At 34.3% G+C, this 17,386-nt stretch overlaps 1 long non-coding RNA gene across 1 annotated transcript in view; it reads right to left on the bottom strand.

Moving 5' to 3' along the window:
• LOC128483480 (uncharacterized) overlaps window positions 1–17,386 on the bottom strand; it is a 31,296-nt gene continuing 13,910 nt past the window's right edge. The window contains exons 2-4 of the long non-coding RNA XR_008351074.1: window positions 12,713–12,812; window positions 6,982–7,079; window positions 1–26 (exon numbers count right to left, since the gene is read on the bottom strand). This is a non-coding gene — a long non-coding RNA (uncharacterized LOC128483480). The remainder of the gene's footprint in view (window positions 27–6,981; window positions 7,080–12,712; window positions 12,813–17,386) is intronic.

Raw genomic sequence — 17,386 nt, 5'->3', positions numbered from 1 at the left:
TTTTGGTTGTGTTAATGCTATCCTGGCTGAGACAATGGAAACAAGAATGGTGAATAAAAATGCTAATAGGATCTGCATGTACACAGAATCAAAATCTTTTTCAAATAATTCTTAATGTTTACATACATGTACCTATTGATATGCTTACCACAGGGTCACCATTATGAACGCTGCCCTTGACGATACTATAAATGGCGACTGCAGTGTTGCACACGTTCTTGCTACATTTTACATGTTCTGTAGTCTGGACAGAGTCTGTTAGTCTTTGTATTTATCTGAGTGCATCCTAACAAGTGGAAACTTATCAAAAGTTTGGACTGGGTACATCATCTTTACAAAAAGAGGCCATACATTTTTTTCTCCTAGTGCCACCCATGTTAAAGAAGTACAACTCACGGCATTCCATGTTACATGTCCCTAATTGAATAATGACCAATTACTAACCCCCCATGTGTACTAACAATATACATATAATCTTAGAAATCTTGTTGACATCCACTGATAAAATATACCAATCCTTAAACTTACCATTAAACGTAGTCATTTGTACATATCAGATTGAAGAATCCTTGCAAGTGACTGTGAGATTCACTTACTAACTTCACAGTTGCCTGCAGAGATTTTCCAGTCAGTGATGTTAATCACAAACTGCACTTTGTTTGAAGTCTTCTTTTTGGTTAGAAAAAATACAACTTTAATTTGGAGAAAAAATATTATGGAAACTAGGGAACTTCTTACTTTGTCTCCAAATCATCAATATGGTGTAGATCCAATTTAGATCTATATAATTCTCCCCCAAAAAGCAGTATATATATATATAAACTGCTTTTTGGGGGAGAATTATATAGATCTAAATGGGATCTGTATATATATATATATATATATATATATATATATATATATATATATATATATATATATATACACAGTATATTTATATAGCAGGTCCTTCAATAAGTTTGCCATAAGAGCAAGTTTGCTGAGCATAGAGGCTGACACTACATAGTTTATGTGACTTGGATGCAGATTTGTGAATGTCGCTGATGTATCATGTCCCACATTTAGACCTTCATACTTAAAAAGTAGCGAGCTGGATAAAAGAAGCCCACCGTTAAATGTATGATCATTGCATTTCGTTAAGTCAGGTCATTGAACTGCTTACTGCATTTTTTATGACCGTTGTTGCAAATTATACTTTATTCAGGACATTGAATTGACCCCAATATTTCTAGTGCTGGATTTAGTTATAAAAGTATTAAGCTTCAAGCGACTCTATGCTGCTACATTCTTAAAAAATAGGCAGTCCCTCGATGCTTTTTTCCATTAATGTCACTTTTCCGCACATTCTAGTTAACTTCCAAAAAAGTGATCCAATTGTAAGAAAATGTCAGCAAAATCAGTCAGTATTTATATATATATATATATATATATATATATATATATATATATATACATATACACACACAAAGTGTCAGGAGACTAGATTTATACCTGGGTTCATCTTCAAACCAAGGTCCACATACAAAAAAGTAAAAGAGCACATCAAGGATTTTTGCTAAGGTTCAAGAGAGATTGATCACTATTAGTGGGTATCATAACAGAAACTGGATGTTTCAGTCCCTGTATGTGGCTTTTAAAAGCGATGAAACTCTCCTGAACATCAGCAAAGATCCTTGATGTGTTTTTTTTTCACTTTTTTGTGTATATATTATAAGCTTTTAGGAAATAGAATTTATCTTCTTCCTAGCAGGCAGTTTCCATGTTTAGAAAGGATACATAGCAACAGGGTTCTACTTTTGTACCCTTTTTACATGTCAAATTAGCAAACTTGAAACAATGGTTGAAAATCAGCAATACCAATATTTTTACCTGTACAACTTACTATAATAAGTAGATATTTTGTGGCATTTTAGTTTTATCTGGAATGTAAAACCGAAGGAGCTGTGTCTACAAAGTTAAAAACACACATTTATTGCATGACAATGTAAGTGTAAATTATATATTTACATTTTATTAACACTATCAAAAAAAGTAATCAATACTTTTATTTCAAACTGGCAATTAATCCCTGTAGTGTAGAAAATGCTACTTTTACTTATAATAAAGGCAACTGTCGTTTGCCTCCAACTGATGGTCAACAATGGCTGTTAACTAACAGCTGGCACGTGTCTTCTGACAAAGGCACAGCTAAGGGAAGGACCACCCATTGCCAGGTTACCGTTGCCTTAGCAACTGTTAACCAACAGCGTCTTTGTTTCAACAATAATACCCCACTGCGTCTGCAGGTGTGAGGCATGCTATTTCAAGAGATGGTTCGCAGACACTAACTTGTGCATGTCTTAGCAAATTTAGGAAAATATCTTATTAACACTTATTTTGACAAAATTCTTTTTCATAAAGTCACCTGAAAAGACCGAGCTGACTCATCTCACATACAAAGGGAGAATAATACAATATTAAAAACGAAGACACATTCAAATTGTGTAGCTTAGGTTCATATGGAGAAGCATGTTGCCTGAGGATTTATATAGATCAAAATTAATGTATACAGCATTTGTTGATATTTGAAGTAGAATCAGGTTAATACATAAATCAAAGAATAATTTATTATTGGCAGGGACTAATATTAGCATTATTATACAGTTTAATCGATTCTAATGCTTTCAATACCTGAAACATAGGCTTAAAATGTGATACTGGTGTTATCACCATAGCAACCAATGGCATGGGCCTTCTAATTGCACTTTTCAAATATTAAAACTGGAATCCTATATTCATCAGTTTTCTAAAAATTAGTTCTCTTGTAAATGAACTAATTACTGGTTAATTCTTGTAAACCTGGGCGTGCAAACCAACTGAACAGTTTTACTAACTTAGCACTCTTACCCAGAACAGCTCTTAAATAAGCACGGACTACTGTTCACCCCATAATTACTACAGTGTGAGTTTCCGTGGTATGCAGATTCGGCACACAAAGGGTTAACCCCTATTATTTGTGCATATAAAGCATTGCGAGCAAGCCAACACACTTTTTCAATTAAAATAAGTACAGAACGTAACATTTTGATCCACCCCCTGCCAGCTTCCTTTGTGCAAGTGAAATACTGAGCGTTAGTCATCAAGGGCGTACACTGTTTGTAACTCTACTCTGGGTCAACAAACACATGAGAAAGAGAAAAAAAATGAAAGGGAGATAAACTTTTGTAACTTTCTGAGTGGTCAAAAAACATATTTGATTATATTCTGAAAAACAACGTGTGGTAAAACAAAACAGAGCTTGAAACTCCTTAAAGGGGAAATCAACACTCCTAGAGAACAATGGTCTTTTATGCACATGTATCTAAGCAAAATCCAACATTTTATGACGATAATAAGTACAATAATTTAAAGGTGTCCTAGAGGTGTTTCTCGGGGCCAGGATAGTATACTTTTGGCCAGCTGCTTTGTTTTTTTTTGACTTTGCAATTGTCTCCATGAGCAAACACATCTGTTGTATGTCATCTCTAGATTGTTCCCCTTTAAAAGCAAAATGACGGGAGTTTTGTTATTGCTCTATTTACGGCTTTAAAATCAGCCTGTAAATGCATAGAGAAGTTTTATTTTTTATATTAAGACTAGTTTACATACCTGACAAGTTAGTTTGCATACAGTTCAACAGCTCTGTTATTGGAATCAAGTAAGTTAAAATGTAGAGTTTTTTTTGGTCTGTGCATTAATAAATCTCTGGTTTTACTGGCAGGTCGGAGGCTTAGAACTAATATAAGGAAGTATTATTTCGCTGAGGAGGTGGTAGATAAATTAAACAGCCTCCTATCAGAAGTATTTGAGGCTTATACAATGAGGGAATTTAAACAAGCATTAGACATAAAGCTATCCTGAATCTAAAACAAGACCAAGGGCTGGTCAGGGTTTGATTCTTTACATCTGGAAAATGGGCTGACTCGATGGGCCAAATGGTTCTTATCTGGCGTCAAATTCTGTGTTTGTATGTTTCCATGGCAACATTGCATTAGCGTTTATTACAAATTAACATTTTACTTCTTAAATCCTATAGAGTGTTCTAATGTGTTTAGTATCATAAGAGTGAGAGAGATGGTTAATGGTTAAAAAAGTGGTTAATGGCTGAATTATTATTATTATTATATCTGTTCTTACACCCCATGAAAACATGTCCCATGAATTTTATCCACAAATATTGCTTACGCAATAAAGTAATTTAATATAAAGCAACGGATTACTTACTTACTGAGCACATCAGTTATTACTATTTTAGTTTGGGTTAAATGTTTTAAATGGTAACTGTCACAGCTCCCAGCGTGAGTTAATTTATTAAAACTACCCTCGACCATTCAACTACAATCTAATAATAGTGACAAGGTAACTTAGTATAGTCTAGAATTTTGGCTTAGATGGAAATCATTCCCTTCAGTTTTGCCTAAATTTCCCATCACTTTCTCTACCTCTAACCACACCGTAATACCTACGGTTAGCCAGTGCATGGAAAGGCAGTGGTTAAAGGGATAACTCTGTATAAGCCAATTGCCTGCGACAAAGACAGTCTAGTAGCTAAACAGCAGATCGTGTTTATAACTCCCCTGCCTAGCAGACAGTCTCCATAGCATGCAATATCCACACCAAACATTTTTTGAGAGCAGAACATAGAAGAAGGAGGTGCAGAGGTGAGTTTTGGGGTGGTTAGAGTGCTGCCCAGATCAGTATTAGGATAGTCCCACCTTAACTATACCACTTGAAGTGCTTATGGAACAAACTACTTGAGGCAGGAGGGAGATGGAAGTCATTCTCCACAGTTTTTCCTAATTTTCCCATCAGTTTCTCTGCTGTCACACATTGTTTAAAATAAAACGGTATAGTTCTCATTTGTTGAATTAATAGCTCCATCTTCTGACAGTTCTGATACAGATAATATTCTTCCATTTTGGCAAATGAAACAGGTATTTAGGGTCCTCTTTGAACAATGAGGTCTCAATCAGTGGAATCAAAGTATAACGGAGAAAATACTATACTATAACATCACTAAGATATCAGAGCTGGGTTTATTTTCTTTAAAACTCCTAAAAACTAAAGAAACTAATAAATTCATCATAGAATAGTTTCAATAAATGGAGGTAAAACAAGAAAAAGGCTTTACATGCTAATGAACTATTATATAACATTTGTAGTAAGTTCACCTAGAATTACAATGCAATAATGAGAGCAACTTTAGAGATGTTAATACATTTATGATAAAAAAAAAATATATGTATTAAAGGGTATACGTTTGCAAGGTAAAACATCACTTCCAAGTGACAAAAGTACTTTCTAGAAACTTCAGGTATCTTGGTAGAAACGATGGATAACTTTACATATTTAAATACAGATATATATTTAAATATATTTAACCAAGTGCAACATTTTGAATTTTACTAATGGCTTTTATGGGGGAGTTCTCTGTTTCTATGGTCATGGCCACTTGAGTGGAGTCATATTCTAGTCAGATTCCCAGCAACAATTACATGGTTGAATAAGTAAGATTGTTTTATTAAAAAAAACAAATAACTATGCAGTTATATTAAAAAGCCAGATCAGGGAACTGTACAAGGACAGTGTCCCTGGCAATGTTTGTGAAGGTCCAAAGGACATCATTCATTTGTCCACCGCAGACCCAAGTGGATGTCCACCATGACCAATGTTGGTGCCTGCCTACCCTCTGAGCTGGAGTGACCTCAACCCACTCAAAAAAAGAAAAAATCTCTGTTTACTGAGTGAAAGGGTTTCTTACATCATAAGATGCAGTTAGTTTGTTCATTTCATCTAACCACATTAACAAAACATTATATATTTTATATATTAATATATTAATATCCTTAACCAACATTAAGCAAAACATGGCAACTTTACAGTGCATTTAATGGAACATCAATAACCAAACTGTAAAATACATGATCTGTAACAGGTAGTTGGGCTCTGTGATTATAGCAGATAGTTTCTAAAGTTTATTGTCTAATACAACCTTTTTGGTTTTAAAAGGGCATAATGTATATTCATTAATCGTCCACGAGGCTCTCATTATCACTAATGCCTTAGATTATAACACGGGGCAGTGACTACAAAAAGCAGAGTAGACACAGTGACAAAAAGTGTGTATTCTTGAAATGACTGAAGCTTAGAATACAATTGCATGAAAACATATTGTTCCACCAAACTAGCTGTGAGATTTAAGTTTATTTAATTTAACATATATACCTATAATACGTATATATATATATATATATATATATATATATATATATATATATATATATATATATATATATATTGAGGAATATAGCTACAATTCACAAGAGAGTTGGGAAGGATTAAAGAGCAAACTATTAATCACCATCAACAGTAATATATTATAATCTCTGCTATTCTTTAACACTACCTACACCAATATTATGTCCAGATATTTTATTTATTTAAGTAAAACCATATACTATTAGCCACTTACTATAGGTTTGGAATTCAATAAATAGCAATACTATGTAATTTTATTCATTGCAAAAGGCTTATGATTAAAAAATAATAATAAAAAAAAAATATGCCAACAAAATCATACAAACACTGCCAAATTTTAGTGCACATCCACGATTAAATGTTTTTATAAAGGTTAGATTAGCATTAGTGTTTTGAATGGTGGTTAACTATTTGCTTCACCAAGTACTACAGTACTATTGGCTGCAGATATTGCAACTTGTTGATTAACTTATGTTATATTGTAAAAAATGTCAAACAGGACAAAAGAAACATTGTTTAAGTAACTGAAAAAAATGTATATAATCTAAAATACATTTCAACAAATTATTAAGAAATTTAATATGTAGAGCTGCCACGTAGTATTATTTTTATATTATGAGTTGAGAACTGAAATAAAATCATTGCTTATATTGAGCTAAATAAGGAAATATAAAATATAAACACTATGGAAATAAAAAATATTACCGTTTGTCTTTTTTCCGCTTCTTTTGAGCATGCAGCTCCCAATTTTTCTGGTCCCAAATACTTGGATGATGATGAAGTGTGGAGCCAACAAACCATATCTGGAAATGAAAACACAATCTTTCAAGTTTTGTATCTGAATTAAACTGCCAGGCTATACTTTGCTATTCAATTGGAAGACAGAGTCTTTTTGACAGTCCTAACCTTCTAAGCTGGGGCCCTGCTGGGCACAGCAGGAGTCAAACGCTGAGTACCATCTGTCAGTGCTTTAGACTTTTAGCATCCACACCTTTACTACAAGCTGCAAAAAAGACTCTCAAAGAAACAGCTCCCTGTTTTATTAGTTGATCAGAGGGCTCCATCATTAAACCGATTATTATTTTTGATAAAGTAAATCTATGCACAGTGTCACTGTGTGCAGAACAAACCACACAATAAGCGTTTTGAATGCAGCAGTTTCATATTTGTGCGAAAACATTACATATAACAAGAGGCCATTTTACACAAATGGAGCTAAAAAAACTAAACAAATGTATAAGACACTTTTAACCTCTTCATGGTCATTGTTTTATCATGCTATAAAAGGTTGGAGCATCTTTTGCTATGTTTACCAAATGTTTTTAAGCCATGATTCCAGTTTTCCCTGTTTAGCGTACCAACACAAATTATACAATGCTTTTTCCAGGGTAGGATATTTGTGAGACTATTAATACATATTATGCAATATTTATTAGTACTGACACATAAGAAAAAAGCAGACTCATTTTCTTACTTGAAACCTTGCACACTAGTTATAAATAACCCCTTTATTTCCAAGAAGCAAAAAAAAAACAATTTTGGAATTAAGAACATCTTTAACAAACTGCTTTCAAGACAACCTGACTTATCAAGACTCGCCTAACATATCTAAGAAGAGTAAGCTTAGTGGCCTAAAATGTCATTGAAAAAAGTGGTTGATATGCACTGATATGGCAAATAGGATATTACACGTTTTAACCATTAATAAAACTGCACATTTTCTATTTGCAGGTCACACCGTTCTTAGTTCAAGTAAATTATATCATGACTATGTAAAGTCATGCAGTCACTAGACATCCCAAATTATTGGGAACGATGTCATCAAAGTATTTGTGAGATATTGTCAGTGAAGGCCATTGCCAGGTCAGTTAGCATTTTGTGGTCCATAATGATAGTGATGTTGGGTGTTGAAGTGTTAGCTTTGGGTTAATTGCCAACCTGAGGCTTAATATAAATCACATTTCTTGGGCTACTCTGTCATCTATCTTAACTCATTACCCAATTTCCTTCTCAACCACATTTCTCTTTTGCCTCCATGATGCCCCCATTTTAAGATTTCTGGCACCCCTCTATCCATTGCCAACCCAGTCCTTAAGGGAAACTAACAAGCATTCTGTAATTACCACATTCTATTCCAATAAAGACATTCATAAAACTTGGACAGTGTCGGAACCACCGGTCTAGATTGTCCTCCTCTGCTGATTTGAATGAGGAAGATAAATTCCTTATGTTATTTTATTTCTTAAATGGTTAGCAAGATCTTAACAGATATGATGGAAGGGGGTGCTATGCGTATAGGAAGGTGTTGAAATGGAAAACTAATTTTGAGGGAAGCAAGAATGGGAAGAGATTACAAAAAAATCCATAGGTTGATGTTATTCCTTCCACAGACACATAGACATATTAGGATTTCTTAGGTGGTATTTACTAATTATACTATGAGATGCAGTCTCATCTGACCACATTAATGAACCATTATTAAGGGACAATGATCCATAATTGATTCATATATTAATAGATCATAAATATCCTTAACCAAAAAGAAGCAAAACATCATAACTTTACAGTGCATCTTATTACAGAAGAATTGTGTTACATTATTGCTTTAGGCAATTAAACTCCTGTTAAGAATCAATGAAGTTGAACATTTGTTATAATTAAAACAAGCAAATGGTATTTGATTAGAAATTTGCATAATTATAATATATGCAGGTAAGAAAGGCATAAACATTTTACTGTGTAATTTGAACAACCTGATGATAAAATAAAGTGCTACTATTGTGCAGCCTGTTGTTTATTTGCCAATTTAGCTAATAACATCTAAAAATGGTACAGCAAGCAGGCAATACTTATTAAGCAGAGTTCATGCAGAATATGTAAGGGCACAGCTATTAAATGAGGGCATGGTAAAAGAAGTGAGGTTAATGAAACTCTTGGGATCACAGTAGAATAGTTTGTATAAGTAGCAAATGCAAATGTCTAAAACAAAGGAGGAAATGAACTTCAGGCTCATTATTTCTGATAACTTACGTCAGGAGACAACTTATATGACTTATGCATGGCTGATGCTGTGTTGTAGGGTATATGGTTCGTAGACATGGGCGAAAGCAATTCTCTCACAATTTACCTACTGCACATGCATAAAAATCAGCAAATGACCACTTGAGAGCCCCTCTACTCTCAAAGAGGTTTAATAAATAATTAAAAAATACTATATATTGGTCCTAAGCCACCTAGTCAGTAAGGGGGGGGGTATCCAGAACAACAAGTCCATTTTCTTCCCATTTGTAATGAAGCAGATATTTTTTAATTTAAATAAAAATATTATCCGTATCTGTCTACTTTAGTGGTGGGCTTTTCCATGCAAGTTTAGGCACACAGAGAGTCTTTAGATAGCATTATTTTTTTATACCTATTAACATTATGGGTTGGTTGCAGCTAATGTCTCCAAGGTCCCATGGGAGTTTAATTTGCTGCGTAATGGAATAGGACAAGCAGTGTGGCATTTGCTCTAATTGTGCAGATGTTCACATTCACAGAAGTAGCCTCTATTTTAATGACACATTGAATCTTGTCAGTCCATTTTCTTTTTTAAAGAAGTTAAACCAAGTTATAGGTTAGATTATGGTTATAGCATTATGGACATTGGATATCATGTGGAGCTCTTTATTTTTTTTGTGTACAATATATTTTAAATAAATCTTTTCATAAATATTGTTAGCAATACTTGCTTTTAATGAAATCATTTGAAATCATTAAATCATTACCTTACACACATGATACACATTCCCAAGATGCAACAAAACCAGTAACAGTTCTCTTGGTTTTACACCATCATTCAGCATTTCATAGACTCGGGTCTGTTCTACATGGTCTGCAAAGAAAGAGGAACATCCCCAAGTTCTCTCAAAGGACAAAGCTGCCAAATTTGAGTTAAATTGGTAAAAATTAGCACTTTATGTCACTCTTCTAAAAGCTGCATGGAGAAATCCCTCGAAATTACTGACAGCAACAGGTATTGCCATTTTTGAGTTAACACTACATTAGAAACCAGCACTAAAAATAACTAGTTGTTGGGCTATTATTTTATTAAATGTAGAGACCACAAGTGTAAGGAAGAAAGCTGTAAGCAGTGGGACTGCAGCTTCCTCCTAAGCCTTCTTTCCTCTGCATATCAGCACTGTGTCCAGCATTGCCCCAATATTTAAAACGTGTCATGTGGCAAGTTCTCACATATATCAAAACAGAAAACGGCAAATGTTGTTATATTATATCTTATTAGCTTAGTAAAAAGTTTACTAACAAAAACATTACTAAATTGCGCATAGGTGTAAGAATTAGGATGGTTTGGTGAAGATTAAGCTGTTACCCTTGTAAATAAAATGCAGAAGAAACAGGTCATGCAAAGCCAATCTCACTAACAATAAACCCACGATTAACCTGCATGAGCATACTTGGGACGTTTCTGGGTTTTATCCAGAGCTTCTGAAAAGCAGAATAATTACGAAGCCTCAAGGTAAGTATGTTTAATTTATAGACAGATGAACAGCACTTGGTCCTGGCCATTCCTCTCTTAGATCCTGCAACCCTTCCAGCTCTTTTTGTGGCTAGAATTACCCTCCTCATGGCTAGCACCACCTTCTTAACCCAGACACAAACCTACTTCCTGCCTGCGATAATGAGCAGGAGAGCTCCTGGTACTTCTCTAATATGTGTGTGAGTCATTTTGCGGCCATTTATTACCTATCATAATAGGTAATATATTACAGTCAATATACATTAGCCCATCATTTCGGCATTAGTTGTTTTCTTACACTGAAATTCAGAACCTTTTCTAACTGACTTAAAGCTTAAGTACCTGCAAACACTATTATGATAAAATTAAATGGCTGACCTTTCAAATGTTTCAGTATGTTCTCACTGTCTCCATTCTTTAATTGTATTATGGTCTACTACAGATATATATGTGTGTATATATATATATATATATATATATATATATATATAGTTAATTCTAATGGGGCTAGAGAGTATTTAAATTACTCTTTAATTCCAATGCAAATAGAAAAAGTCTATATTAAGCACAGTTATTGAAAACACATTGTCAATATCTCTAGCTCTCTGACTAGAAGCATTTCAGTAAAACATCAGTTATAGTTTTTGCCCACTCTCAACCCAAACATGTGACTTTTCAAAACATGCATTGCCCTCAAATCTGCTTCTCAAGAAAAGTTTAGTGAAAAGATGAATGATTAATGATTTCATGATTAATGGTCTTCTGAGTATTGAGTTAGATCATATGCTTATTTATAAAACATGTTTTAGTTGATCTGCATGTGATACATAATAATAATAATAATAATGATAATAATAATAATAATAAAAATAATAATATATTATTATTTTCCCTTTACCATTTTTTAGAAATGTGTTTGTAACAGTGTATTGCTTGCACCACATTAAACATATAGATTTGGTTTATAGTTCTAAAATGAATATCCACTTGACTATATTTGAAAAGGGCTTGGTATGTGAGTGGTTTTCTGTGATAAATATTTGTAATACTCCTTTTTACTCATAGTGCTGTTTCATCAAAGTGTCAAACTGCATAAAAGGCTGCATTCAAATACCGCTGTCTTGGAATACATTTCTCCACATACCTAAAGTAGTATGTGCACTGAATAGCCAAACAGCCAATAGTTATGACAAATGATGGCATTTGTAGAATAACTAAAGATTTATCTTATTCAAGTTTAGGACAAGGTCCCCATATTGGTATTCCTAATAATATTATACTGCATGGCAGTCTATATATTAGGCTTATATACGGTATATATAGGCTTAATAAGAACAGAATGCTCACAAACATTCACATGACTCTATCTCTTTAATTGGAATCCATTAGTTAAAGGAACCATCTGGTCACTTGAACATAGAATAATTTGTTTGCTTTTCATAGAGAATTCTGCATACAGGATGCAATGTTATTATTGTAAAAAATGGTATAATAAAACATAACAGACGCAGACAAAGAGAGGATAACAAGAATTCTATAGAAAACATATATACAATCAGCAAAGAACCATCAGAGGAAGAATATTTGCTTTTGAGAGTTGGAAGGACTCATTTAGTTTTATTAAATTAAATTACGCTGATGTTATGGTTAGTAGCTGAAATGTGAAATATGGAGAATTTACCATAATACTAATTTCAGTTACATACCTTTTATATAGTTATTTATATGGTTTTATATATATATATATATATACATATATATATATATATATATATATATATATAAAAGACTACATATGTTATTAACTATTAAAAACCATATTTAAAACCATATTGAAAGGTATACTTAGAAAATCAGTTTTAGTTTGTCACTTGGAATAATACAAGTTATTATTTTGTTTGTATGTATAATAATTCTTACCTTGGTTCTTCTTTTGCATTCCTGGGCCGCATCACCATATAGTCTTGGTTTCTTAACTCTTACAAGTGACTGTGGCTTTTAATTTGCATCTTTCCCGGAGCTGGAAAAAGTGACAAACTAATAGTAAATATTGAAAGCAGGTTATTAACAATCTTGTTAAGTCCCACCCATTACCCTGAGAGGCCACCTCTTTATCAATGTCCTGTTATTGATCTCATTTGCACTGCTGTAGCTGGGTAATTAACCATTCATCTTTGAATTTGATTGTATAGCCCTTAGACAAGCTGCCACATTTTCAGCTTTGACCTTTTAAAATATTTATGACTCCTAGCAATACATTTCATATACCGTACAGTATGGCAGTGTCTGTATAGAAATGTAACCCAGTAATACAAATAGTTTAATTTAACTCTAAAATGGCAGCAGGGACAATATGGATGAAAAAATACAAAAAATAAAAATACGATTAAATTATGCCAATTTAGTAGCATTTGCAATTAATATTAAATTGTGAGTAAGGAGACTGATATGTAAATCATACAGTGATATAAAAATTAAATTTGGTGTTTCACACGCACACGGAGAACACGTAATACCCGGTAAGCTGAGAATCAAGAAGAATTTGTAGTTGGGTTCTTGGTTTTATGTAATTTGATTAAAACATATTAAAAAATAAGATGTTCTAAAACAAAAAGAAAACACCTGTAATTCTGCTGTTGATAATGTGACGTGTATCTAGTTTCTCATGTTATGTGTTGATTTGACGGAAATTATATTCTCTAGCAAAGCAGAACATTCCTACTGCACTTGTTTTATAGTCATGTAAAACTGAATCAGACTACACACAGTAGTAGTGTAATATGCAAAAGTGGTTTAGGGCGATGAGCCCTATGGTCAAGCGGCAGAGGTGTGCCACACTTGGGCCTGAATACATAACTGGAGGGAGGGGGAGAAGGAAATAAAGAAAAGAAAAACCTTGAGAAAAAGAAAGAGAGAGAAAAAAGAAAGGCTGTGAGAATAAGAGAGAAAGAAAGAGGGAGATATTTTTGTTGCTATGGCATTAAGACTATTTTTCCAACTTATCACCACAATTACCTTGTTATACATAACTCACTGTTATTGGTAACTTGGTTTTTCATTGAATTTTATAATTTTGATGTTTTTTTAAAAAACTTTACTTGTGGCAGTTTGATATTTACATTGTGGTACCAAAAAAGTGTGTGCCCATTTACAAAAATATTTTAAAACATCCTTTGCTATAGATATTATATGAAAATCCAACTGCTCCTATGTAAATGGTAGGCTCATTTTAAACACATGACTGGAATGAACACTATTGTCTGGTGCTCTTAATGCATTTTCCAGCAGCATACAAAGTAATTTTCTTTTTTCATTGTAAATAAAAATATCAACGTTATACACTTAAAAACTCCCAATATTAGCAAATCAAAAGATGAGACCCATGGATACCATGTACAATTTTCAAGCTAACCTAACGAAAAAAAGTGCTAATTTTTGTTTTTATAAATACTTGGTGAATTTAAATTTAATTGTTTCGTGGGCTACATAAGGTATATTTATATGTGAAGTGTTCTAACTGAAATGTCTCATCTGGATTTATTACAGCAGCAGATGTGAATAGGCTAAGTTTCTTTATCTTTGTTAAGATGAGACCTTGGATATTAGTGAAAAGCACACAGTAGGCAAGTGCTAAGTACCTGAGAGAAGTTTAGCACCTGCTGAAATGGTAGCTGATACTGATAAAACTATGCACTTTTTGTCAATGATCAATTCAGGTTTCCTTTTACAAAGTCGGGCAACAATTATGACAAATTACGTTTTTCTAAATATATATCTTGACATTTCATGCAAGTTTCCATTTATATGTTTCACAGTTGAACATTACTGTGCGTTTAGTTGTGTTTGGAAATGTAGTGTAATTTGACAATGAAGTAAAAAAAAAAAGGTAAATAGTTGACTTATTGACTGAATTTCATAACAGAATAAATATTAGTTACTTATTTTAACAACCACTCACTTGCCCAAAAAGAATGCTTTATATACGCCAAGTGAACTCCATACCAATGTTTGGAAACTCACTAGCAATGAACCAGCAATGAAATGCATTTGACACATTTTAACCCCTTAAGGACAATGGGCAGTCCCAAAACCCATTGAAAACAATGCATTTTGAGCCCATCCATGTACGTGCTTTGTCATTAAGGAGTTAAATGCATAACTATACCTTTTGTATTGAGTCTCAGTTACATAGTGCAGAATATAATGTATTTTATTTATTTTACACATACTTTGTTGTCTGTTAACACTATACAATGCATCTTATTAATTTCTGCCAGACTTACAGTTACTTAAAAGTGATCAAATATCCTCCCCAGTAGAGACATGGGACAAGAATTTGAGCTAAGGACATTGACTACAACTAAAAAAAATGGATCTGCCGACAGATACCTTCTAAATAATGCAGAGTACCAGTACCCCAAGGTACCTTCAGCCACAAACAGAAACCCTATCTCCAAACTTCCATGACACATCTCCAGGAATCAGAATCCAACCCAGTGCTGTCCAAAAAGGAATAACTTGTGCCACTGTAGTAAATGCCAGTCTAGGGACATAGATGTACCCCCAGAGCTCTCTCAATACCAAATTGGATAATCAAATTAAATATAACCCGGCCTATTGAACATAAATGTACACTTTAAACCTGCATCAAGTCTAAACTGCCCCATCAAGTTTCTTGTACCTAATGACTAGATCACCAATCCTCTTTACTAATCGAGATACTGGCATGCTCAATTCCTTCCTTCTGAACTCGGGGACCTTAGAGTTATCCAGTCAATGACAAACCAGATGAGGAACTACCAAGGTGACATCATTAAATAGTGCAAAAATAGAAGAAGGCTCCAGGCACGCAGGGGTTCCATCAGACAGATTTATTGTAGGAAACAGACAACAACGTTTCGACCTCACGATGAGGTCTTTATCACTTAAATAGTGCAGCATTGTGTAATGTCCTGTTTCATGGTAAAAGTGAGCTCAATGGGGCGGACCTGAAGAACATTCACAAAGGATGAAGGGATACCCCCACAGTGTCCCTGTCTAGTAGCATCCTAAAAATTCCCACTTAATCAGCTGCCTGTCATCCCCAAATCACCACCAACCCTGCAACCCATACACAGAACTGGCAATACCTCAAGCCCTTCTAGACGTACTTACTAGATCACACTTCAGATCTCAGCCCTTGGGCTGCTGTAGATGGCTGAGGAGACAATGTGGGATCCCCTGCATCGCTGCCAGAGCATTCGGAGGAGTCCTACCTCTCCGTTGCCACCTGGTGCCTTACAATGGGTCTTTTTTGCAAGACAGTGCTTCTGCTGCCTCTCCTGGGATTTAAAGAGCTTTCCTGCTTTTCTGTTGTGATGCCAACGTGACAATAGAATCATTGAATCTGACGGCAGATAAGAACTATTAGGCCAATTTAGTCTGCCCATTTTTCTTGACGTCAGTACGTGGTCTTGTCTTAGATTCAGGATAGCTTTATGCATACGCCATGCATGTTTAAATTCCCTCAATATTTTTGCCACATCTGCTAGGAGGCTGTTGCACATGTCTACCACCCTCTCAGTAAAGTAATACTTCCTTATATTACTGTATTTGCTCGATTATAATACAAGGTTTTTTTCAGAGCAAATGCTCTGAAAAATACCCCTTGTCTTATATTTGAGGTCACTTTGAGTGATAGAGCCTGGGGCATAGCTTTCCTTGTGATGAGATTGGAGTTGTAGTCTTCAAAAGTGTGCGGCAGAGGTAGAAAACGGTTAGCTTATGACACCGCTCAGGCCGTCATAGTGTAAATGGGCCACCTGGGGAGATCTCCCTTGTAACCGGCCCATTGAGCAGTGCACCGGAGAGTGATCTACTCCCCAGTATGGTGACGGAGACTGCCTTTCTAGGCCCAGGCCAGAATACATTGTTGTGCATATAAGAGGATTCTGCTGGACACCATGAAAATGTAAGTTGATCATGTAGTTGTCATATGCCTTAAAATGCATACATGATGACTGGAGTGTCCCTTTCAACAGTTCCAATAATAAATGAAAAAAGTAATCTCTAAATATATCCAGTTTATCATTAACAAATGAATAATTACATTGCTATACATTGTGAAAACCAAGTTTGTTACAATAAACTACTAATTATTACAATTAAACATTGCAAATGGGATAATAAGTGTGGTTTTTTTTGCTATAGAACTCACCCTGACCAATATTGTCTTTAATACATGCAAAAGGAACACATGCTTAGGGACAAAGATTCACAGGAGCCCATCCACAGCCCATCCACAGCTTACTGATTGTGAGACAAAGGGAAACTGCAAAGGAAGTTATGTATATGGTATATTATGTATGGTTACAAAATAGCGCTTGGTATGTAGACATATACATATTCTGTGTAATCATATTCCTGCATGCATGCATGTATTGTATTGGTAATTGTGTTATTTTAGGATGAGTTGGGACAAATTACAGAATACCGAACATCAGAATTAACTCACAAAGACTCATTGAGACCTCTGAAGGTGTGCTGTGGCATCTGGCACCAAAACGTTCAATGCACATCAACTTTGAGGGCGATGTGTTCACTTGCTGCCTAATA

The sequence above is a fragment of the Spea bombifrons genome, chromosome 3, assembly GCF_027358695.1.
Source record: "Spea bombifrons isolate aSpeBom1 chromosome 3, aSpeBom1.2.pri, whole genome shotgun sequence".
Taxonomy (NCBI): domain Eukaryota; kingdom Metazoa; phylum Chordata; class Amphibia; order Anura; family Pelobatidae; genus Spea; species Spea bombifrons.
This window is presented reverse-complemented; position numbering and strand designations above follow the sequence as displayed.